Here is an 8809-nt window from a genome sequence, read left to right on the forward strand (position 1 = left end):
TTCTTTTGAATCCCTGCAAGAGTGAATGTTTTTTCGTTAGCATACGCAAAATCAACACGGACGATTAATGCTAATCCAAAAAAATCCTTGATAGAGATGTATGCATGCGGTTTATAAGAAAATAATAGGAAAGAAATAAAAAAAAAAAAGATGAATGGTGATTGGAATGCGTGTAGATTTTATTTGTAGTTTTTTTCGTAATTGTCATATTTTACTACATTGTTTTGGTATTTTTTCCGTAATTTTTAAACTTTGCGTCCATTTGTCCGTAATTTTTCATTTTAAACTTAGTATTCGGCCGATCTTTTTTGCTAGATTTATTGCTAGCCACCTTTGCACAGCACAAATAGTACTTGGGCCAATCTTTGCACCTCGAAGTAAGCACCGGCGAGTTGTAGCCTCGGCACCGGTGGCTAGCAAATTCCTACAAAAAAAAATTATTTCTTAAAAAATCCGGTTATAGAGGGGGTGCCATGTGGCAGCACTACGGTTACAAAAAAAATTCTAAAAAAATCCGGTTATAGAGGGGGTGACACGTGGCAGCACTATGGTTATAGGATTCACTTTTTAATTATTTGTTTTTTTTTGTTTTTGCTGTTTAATTCTGTTTATTCTTTTTTTTCCTCCTTACTATGTTTTTAGAATTATCTCTATTATACTATAATTGATAACTCCAAAATTATACCATGGTTAAAATTATAGGGTAGTGGAGAAATCGCAGTAGGATTAAAACTATTCGTATCCTTAAAAAATGGATATTGAAACTAAAAAATACTAAAAACTTAGATAAGCAGGAAGGAATTACCAAAGAAGCCCAAGAAGCAGAAAATCCTGGATTATACAATTTATGATTATAAAATTCGCCTATATTAATGCCTCTTTAGAGATGAAAAAATAAATTGAATCTGGTTTAAAGTAAGTGAGAAAAAAATATAAGGACATAATTGTAGCAGCTTAATTCCAAACAAAGGAAAACATAGTTTATATGAGCATATTAAAGGAGAATAGTTGCGATTTTTTAATCAAGTATAAAGGTGATGTTAAATACACAATATAATTATAGATGTGTATATAAATTTGTTCCAAATCTTATATGGAAGGCTTTGGGGTGTCACTCTGAAATCTTATTCTCCTTCTACTTTGTGTCAAAATATAAGACCTAATTGTAATAACAAATTTGTAATTAAAAAATAAAAGGAAGAAAAGACAGAATTATCAAAACAGAATAAAAGTAAGTAAGTAAAAAATTGTAAAACAACAATAGTAATTAAGTAGATTATTTTTAACATTAGAGTTCCTTAAAGCAAAGACAAGAAGTAATCATTCTCTTGGAATAACATAATCAGTTCATGAGAAATTATTAATACCATATGCAGAGGGGGTGCCACGTGGCACAACCACAGCGTACCACATTCAGCTTTATATATAAGTATAGATATATAGGATTAAGGGAAATGTTATCAGCACTACTGTATTTTAATGAGGGCACTCCTCACTTTATTAGAAGTACAGTATGGCCAGCACCATAGGATGATCCAAACCGTCCATTAGATGGGCCACTGCATAAATAGGTTGTGCCCCAAAAAATCATTTCCATAGGTTGATCCTAACCCTCCGATCTGAATGTTAGAGGGTTGATCCTAACCGTCAATAGATCGGAGGGTTAGAATCAACCTATGGAAATGATTTTTGGGGCACAACCTATTTAGGCTGTGGCCCATATAATGGACGGTTTGTATCATCCTATGGTGCAGGCCATACCGTACTTTTAATAAAGTGAAGAGTGCCCTCATCAAAATACAGTAGTGCTGATAACATTTCCCATAATTAAATACACGAGAGAGAGAGAGAGAGAGAGAGAGAGAGAGAGAGTCACTCCTACTACTCACATGCGGAATTTGCTATAGACCATCGCAGAAGGCACGAGAGAGAGCAGCCAACTCAGATGAATTAAATGAATAAGAGCTTATGTGAAATGCCTTATGCGATGTCCCTAGCAAATCCTTATTTGTAAATAATATTATTTTTCATTAATAAATTGCTCTCAACCCCTTGGTTGTGAGTCTTTTTCATTAATAAATTATTACCATACCAAAAGGACACAATTGTAAAGGATATTTCGGTGCATTTATCTTGTGGGTAACATCATTCGAGTCTTATGATATGGTTGTCACTCTAATCCTGATCCCCGCAATAATGAAAAAAAGACTTGTAAGAGATATTTGGAGAAAGGGAAACATATTTGAAAAAAAATCGTAACGGAAAAAAATTCCATGAAAAGAAAAATTCTAGAACGAATGAAATTTTCTTAGAAAACAAGAAAAAAGGAGTTATCCAAATGCTCTTTCCAATTTTTTTTTTCTTCCATAGACTCTTGGCATGTGATGTAGTAGCGTACAACGGAAGTACGAAAATAAATCACAAGAATTAGAAATTATAATCCTACGATAGCAAAATAGATTAAAAAAAAGGAAGAAAACTCCAAGAACGGATGTTTCTCTTCAATTCGTTAATTTCATAATCAAAATCAGAAGTCCCATTACATGTCTCATTCACCCATTTTATAGAATTTCATACAATCAAAAGAAAACTTCTAAAATTAGCACCTTCGTATTAAAGGCAACCTAAATATTAAAATGTAAAGTCAACTCTAAATTACCTTATTTAGCTATGCATGGAATATTGGAGTAAATCAGATTTGATGACATCTGACCGTTGGATCACTAGGCATCAAATGAGAGGAGAGGTAGTTAAGATAGATTTGGCAAATGGATGCATCAGCGTGCCATTTCACCTAGTAGATCAATAGTCACGATACATGACGATTGGGGAAAGTGATTCTTTTTGTGTGTGTGTGTGTGTGAGAGAGAGAGAGAGAGAGAGAGGGGTGGGGAGAGAGAGAGAGGGGGGGGGGGGGGGGGGGGGGGGTTGGTTAATACTATAATTGGGAAATGACACCAGTCAGAGATTAACGAAGCTCACACAAGCCAATTTAAAAAAAGAAGACAAGCTGGGTCTTTGCAATTATTAGAACATGGTTGCGCTGATATCATTTCCCATTTAAGTATGGATATTAAAAAGTAAATAAAATGAGATGAGAAATTGGAGAGAAATAAAATTTAACAAGCCGCCACTATTTCTATATTGCCGTTTCTCTTCTGAAGCCGTTTCTGTCTTTTTCTCCCTTAACCCACTGCTTTAAATACTACCTTCAACTCTCCTTTCTCCTTACCATTCTCCTTTTCTACCACAACAATGACTTTTCCATTGAATCTCGTCTGTCCATCTTCTCCGGCCGCTCCCATCGCACCGAAACTAGCTTGTACCGGCCTTCCAATGGCTTTCAATGGTAAGTTTTTCTTAGTATAAGGAAAAAAACGAACTCGAATTCTCTAGAAATAGCTAGTTAATTAAAAATCATCGGAGTTTTTAGCTCAAAATATCTACTGTCTGATACCTGATGTGTTGGGTATAAAGTATAACCATATATATATGTTCTAATATAAGCCCAATAAGATAATGGACCGGTGTAGTGGGCCTGCATTGCCTATAGTCTATTAACCAGTCAATAAATATATAGGGGCTGGAGGCAACAAACTATGTATTCTAAACTAGATACCTAGGGTGTAATACTTCAAGCAATCCTTGCTTGATCTAACAATCTTGAAGCATTAACCTAAATTATTTTTTTTCTACTCGTTGGATTTGAAGGAAGGGGACGATTTCAACTTTCCTGTTGGAGAATCCAAGATCATTGTTTCTCTTGGATCGTACAAGAAAGAGACGGAATTTCGTTCTAGTGGAAGTCTCTCTCTCTCAAAGCAATATTTTTTTTACCGTGGGTTTTTCGCCCTCCCCACCACATAATCCCAAGAGAGGTCAGACTCTCTCTCTCTCTCGTCAGATTGGTTCATATCTCTCCCCCACAGAATTCCACCAACGTCCCTCAAGATTCATTTTGGTTGTGGGTTTCTTCACCGACAAAATTCTGATAAGGCTTTTTCTGTGTGTGAGAGAGAGAGTGAGTGCCGGGGGGGGGGGGGGGTGTTAATACTGTGATTGGGAAATGACGTCAGTCAGAGATTACCAAAGCTCACACAAGCCAATTAAAAAAGAAAAGACTAGCTGTGTCTTTGCAATTATTAGAACATGGTTGTGCTGATATCATTTCCCATTTGAGTTTGGATATTAAAAAGTAAATGAAACGAGATGAGAAATTGGAGAGAAATTAAATTTAACAAGCCGCCACTATTTCTATATTGCCGTTTCTCTTCTGAAGCCGTTTCTGTCTCTTTCTCCCTTCACCCACTGCTTTAAATATTACCTTAAACTCTCCTCTCTCCTTACCATTCTCCTTTTCTACCACAAAATGACTTTTCCATTGAATTTCATCCGTCCATCTTCTCCGGCCGCTCTCATCGCACCGAAACTAGCTTATACCGGCCTTCCAATGGCTTTCAATGGTAAGTTTTTCTTAGTATAAAGAAAAAAAGGAACTCGAATTCTCTAGAAGTAGCTAGTTAATTAAAAATCATCGGAGTTTTTAGCTCGAAGTATCTACTCTCTGATACCTGATGTGTTGGGTATATAGTATAACTCTATATATATTCTAATATAAGCCCAATAAGATAATGGACCGGTGTAGTGGGCACATGGCCTATAGTCTATTAACCAGTCAATAAATATAAAGTGGCTGAGGCAACAAACTAGGTATTCTAAACTAGATACCTAGGGCAAGCAATCCTTGCTTGATCTAACAATCTTGAAGCATTAACCTAAATCTTTTTTTCTACTCGTTGGATACAAAGGAAGGGGACGATTTCAACTTTTTTGTTGGAGAATCCAAGATCGTTGTTTCTCTTGGATCGTACGAGAAAGAGATGGAGTTTCGTTCTAGTGGAAATCTCTCTCTCTCTCAAAGCAATATTTTTTTTACCGTGGGTTTTTTCCCCTCCCCACCACGTAATCCCAAGAGAGGTCTGAGTCTCTCTCTCATCAGATTGGTTCATATCTCTCCCCCACAGAATTCCACCAACGTCCCTCAAGATTCGTTTTGGTTGTGGGTTTGTTCACCCACAAAATTCTGATGAGGCTTTTTGTGTGTGTGTGAGAGAGAGAGAGAGAGTGAGAGAGGGGGCGCGGGGGTGGGGGTTAATACTATAAAGTTCTGATAAGGATTTGTGTGTGTGTGTCGGGGGGGGGGGGGGGGGGGGGTGGGTGTGGGTGGTTAATACTATAATTGGGAAATGACGTCAGTCAGAGATTAACAAAGCTCACACAAGCCAACTAAAAAAGAAAAGACATGCTGGGTCTTTGCAATTATTAGAACATGGTTGTGCTATCATTTCTCATTTAAGTATGGATATTAAAAAGTAAATGAAACGAGATGAGAAATTGGAGAGAAATAAAATTTAACAAGCCGCCACTATTTCAATATTGTCGTTTCTCTTTTGCAGCAATTTCTGTCTCTTTCTCCCTTAACCCACTGCTTTAAATACTACCATAAACTCTCCTTTCTCCTTACCATTCTCCTTTCTCCTTTTCTATCACAAAAATGACTTTTAGATTGAATTTCCTCCGTCCATCTTCTCCGACCGCTCCCATCGCACCGAAACTAGCTTATACCGGCCTTCCAATGGCTTTCAATGGTAAGTTTTTCTTAGTATAAAGAAAAAAAGGAACTCGAATTCTCTAGAAATAGCTAGTTAATTAAAAATCATCGGAGTTTTTAGCTCGAAATATCTGCTCTCTGATACCTGATGTGTTGGGTATATAGTATAACCCTATATATATTCTAATATAAGTCCAATAAGATAATGGAGCGGTGTAGTGGGCACACGGCCTATAGTCTATTAACCAGTCAATACATATATAGGGGTGGAGGTAGCAAACTAGGTATTCTAAACTAGATACCTAGGGCGTAATGCTTCAAGCAATCCTTGCTTGATCTAACAATCTTGAAGCATTAACCTAAATCTTTTTTTCTACTCGTTGGATTCGATGGAAGGGGACGATTTCAACTTTCCTGTTGGAGAATCCAAGATCGTTGTTTCTCTTGGACCGTACGAGAAAGAGATGGAATTTCATTCTAGTGGAAATCTCTCTCTCTCTCAAAGCAATATTTTTTTACTGTGGGTTTTTTCCCCTCCTCACCACGTAATCCCAAGAGAGGTCTGAGTCTCTCTCTCATCAGATTGGTTCATATCTCTCCCCTACAGAATTCCACCAACGTCACTCAAGATTCGTTTTGGTTGTGGGTTTGTTCACCCACAAAATTCTGATAAGGCTTTTTGTGTGTGTGTGTGAGAGAGAGAGAGAGTGAGAGAGGGGGCGCGGGGGTGGGGGTTAATACTATAAAGTTCTGATAAGGATTTGTGTGTGTGTGTCGGGGGGGTGGGTGTGGGTGGTTAATACTATAATTGGGAAATGACGTCAGTCAGAGATTAACAAAGCTCACACAAGCCAACTAAAAGAGAAAAGACATGGTGGGTCTTTGCAATTATTAGAACATGGTTGTGCTGTCATTTCCCATTTAAGTATGGATATTAAAAAGTACATGAAACGAGATGAGAAATTGGAGAGAAATAAAATTTAACAAGCCGCCACTATTTCAATATTGTCGTTTCTCTTTTGCAGCAATTTCTGTCTCTTTCTACCTTAACCCACTGCTTTAAATACTACCATAAACTCTCCTTTCTCCTCACCATTCTCCTTTCTCCTCACCATTCTCCTTTTCTATCACAAAAATGACTTTTCCATTGAATTTCGTCCTTCCATCTTCTCCGACCGCTCCCATCGGACCGAAACTAGCTTATACCGCCCTTCCAATGGCTTTCAATGGTAAGGTTTTCTTAGTATAAAGAAAAAAAGGAACTCGAATTCTCTAGAAATAGCTAGCTAATTAAAAATCATCAGAGTTTTTAGCTCGAAATATCTGCTCTCTGATACCTGATGTGTTGGGTATATAGTACAACCCTATATATATTCTAATATAAGTCTAATAAGATAATGGACCGGTGTAGTAGGCACATGGCCTATAGTCTATTAACCAGTTAATAAATATATAGGGGCTGGACGTAGCAAACTAGGTATTCTAAACTAGATACCTAGGGTGTAATGCTTCAAGCAATCCTTGCTTGATCTAACAATCTTGAAGCATTAACCTAATTTTTTTTTCTACTCGTTGGATTCAAAGGAAGGGGACGATTTCAACTTTCCTGTTGGACAATCCAAGATCGTTGTTTCTCTTGGAACGTATAAGAAAGTGACGAAATTTTGTTCTAGTGGAAGTCTCTCTCTCTCTCTCTCTCTCTCTGAAGCAATGGTTTTCTACCGTGGGTTTTTTCCCCTCCCCACCACGTAATCCCAAGAGAGGTCTGACTCTGTCTCTCTCGTCAGATTGGTTCATATCTCTCCCCCACAGAATTCCACCAACGTCCCTCAAGATTCATTTTGGTTGTGGGTTTGTTCACCCACAAAATTCTGATAAGGCTTTTATTCATTGTTTATATAAAAGGGGTTCTATTAACCCATAAAAAGGAGGACACGTTCCATCTACTCTGCGTGTTGACTGAAACCCATTTGACTTGTTTGTTCTTGGTATTAAAAACAAAGCACACCTAATTTCAACGGTAGTGGAGGCCGAGACCTTGCCTTGTATTGGGCTTGAACGACCCTCTTGCTCTGTTGGATCAAGAACCATCTGAATTGCCTTGTCTGATAAAAGCTACTTTGATACAATCTTTTGGAGGTTGTGAGTGTTGGAATTTTTAAAATGTTTTGGGTTAAGTAAAAAATTTGAAAGTGTTTTATCAAAATAAAAAGAGAATTAAAACAGATTTTCAGACAAGGTTGGTCGACCGGGGGTTTCTGGGCTACCGCGGATTGGAATCTGGAAATGTATGTGATTTCTAGAAAGATATGGCCATTCGACCGTGGTAGGACCGGTCGACCGTTGTTCATTGGATCGTAAAAAATAAAAGGAACAGAAGCATGCCGGCGGGCGGCTGTTCGAAAATCTATCCGTCGGGAGAAAATAAACATGGCTTTTCACTTATATTTGCAACCTTTCTTCATGTCTTTTGATTCCCAAAAGTCATGGATGATTTTCAAACACAAGGGTCACCTTGTGGATGATCCAAAACTTTTAAATCACAAAGAGGTGCGATCGAATGGTTATTATTCAACCCTTAATGAAAAGACATCCGTGACTCTATAAAAAGAGCAGAAAATCTGTCTTTTTAGAGTAAGTTATTGCTAGATTTTTCTCTCATGATATTCCCTTATTTTGTTGTTTAAATCTCTTATTTTAGAAGATTGAGTTCTATACAAAACTGTACACTAAAAACTGTTTTACTGCAGAAACAGTTTTAGTGAATTTCTCCAAGGCTTGTAATTCTTGAAGGGCGTTTTAGGTTTGATTCCGCTTGTGCAAAGCATCGTCAGACATTTGTAGGACATTCCTACAAGGCTTCATTTATCTTGGAGGCAATTCACGGATCCCTGTTGCACACTACTGGTGGGGGCGAATATTGTCTTAAGGAAAGCGATTACGCGCCTTGAAGCATCACTACTTTTTTATTTTAAATCTCCATCAGCAACAGATCCCACCAACAGTGAGTTCCAAACCTTGTTTGGACAAACTCTTTTTTGGGTAAAAGTTGTGGCCGAGTACTCTTGTTGGTGGGATCCTTGAGGATCCTTGTGGCCAACACTCTTGTAGTTTTGCCGACTCTTGGAGTCCAAATACTTGGTGCCGAATCTTTTTTGGTGCAAATTATTGTAGCCAAATTCTTGTGGAGCGAAATTT

This window comes from Tasmannia lanceolata, unplaced genomic scaffold (assembly GCF_043159265.1).
Source record: "Tasmannia lanceolata isolate RefF3 unplaced genomic scaffold, GAP_Taslan_0.1 ptg000002l, whole genome shotgun sequence".
Classification (NCBI taxonomy): domain Eukaryota; kingdom Viridiplantae; phylum Streptophyta; class Magnoliopsida; order Canellales; family Winteraceae; genus Tasmannia; species Tasmannia lanceolata.